General features: G+C 38.9%; 1 protein-coding gene across 1 annotated transcript in view; it reads right to left on the bottom strand.

Moving 5' to 3' along the window:
• The window catches only part of Lats1 (large tumor suppressor kinase 1), a 28,641-nt gene that overhangs the window by 21,403 nt on the left and 6,216 nt on the right, over positions 1 to 1,022 (bottom strand). The window lies entirely within an intron of this gene.

The following is a 1,022-nucleotide window of genomic DNA, read 5'->3' as shown; positions in this document are numbered from 1 at the left end:
AAAAAAAAAAAAAAAAGCAATTAACACTTTGTACCAGCTTTTGATGCAGTAGACTGTTTTTGTTTATGTCCTAAGAGTCAGCTGACAAAAAAAGACTATTTATTGACTAACCATGTCCAGATGTTATTAATCACACTTAAAAAATGTAAAATAATGCACTTATTTGTTGCCTTTTCCTTACATCTTTCAACAGTTTAGTCTTCTCCCTTCTGTAACTTGTAGTAGCCCCTTTAAGAGAAGGCCAGTACCTCGCCATAGTTGCAGCTGTGGTTAGCTACAAACTAGCTGATATGTTTTGCTAGGTATCTTCAAAGAATGCCTGTGTCTCTGGGAATCTTCATTGTAGGTTTTTTTTCATTACTAACAAGCTATTAATGAATGAACACATGTATGTATGTATAAATATATATATGTTTGTAACGGCAGAAAAAATAAAGAGTATATGAATAAAAAGAACGTGTGTGAGAAGAATCTTTTTCTATCATCAGACTATAGTTCCTACAGTTACTGTGGCTTCTCGTTTTTGAACCCTGAGTGAAAGCTTTTAGGGCAGGTACTTAAAAGTTTTCAATAACCTGTGAAGGATTTTCCTGTTTGGCTCACTTGAGGTGAGAAGACTCACCTTAAATCCGGGCCACACCTCCTGGTGGCAGCACACATAGGAGGACATGAAAGAAGGAAGCTTTTGCTTTTTACTTGCTTGCCCTCAATTTTGCTGGCAAATTCGCCTATCCTATGGCTAGGACATTGCTTTGCTGGTCTAAGAACCTACTTCTTTAGGATTCTAAAAGAGACATGGACCGAACAACTACTGGATCCTTGGTCTTCTGATCAAAAGAGACAGTCATTGTTGGACTAACCAGACCACATCCTGTAAGCCATTCTAACTAATAAATAACCCTTGTAGGGGGAATAGAAAGATGGCTCAAAAGGTAAGAGTACCAGCCAGGCGGTGGTGGCACATGTTTTAATCCCAGCACTTGGGAGGCAGAGGCAGGCAGATCTCAGTGAGTTCAAGGCCA

This window comes from Microtus ochrogaster, unplaced genomic scaffold, assembly GCF_000317375.1.
Source record: "Microtus ochrogaster isolate Prairie Vole_2 unplaced genomic scaffold, MicOch1.0 UNK82, whole genome shotgun sequence".
NCBI classification, from domain to species: domain Eukaryota; kingdom Metazoa; phylum Chordata; class Mammalia; order Rodentia; family Cricetidae; genus Microtus; species Microtus ochrogaster.
This window is presented reverse-complemented; position numbering and strand designations above follow the sequence as displayed.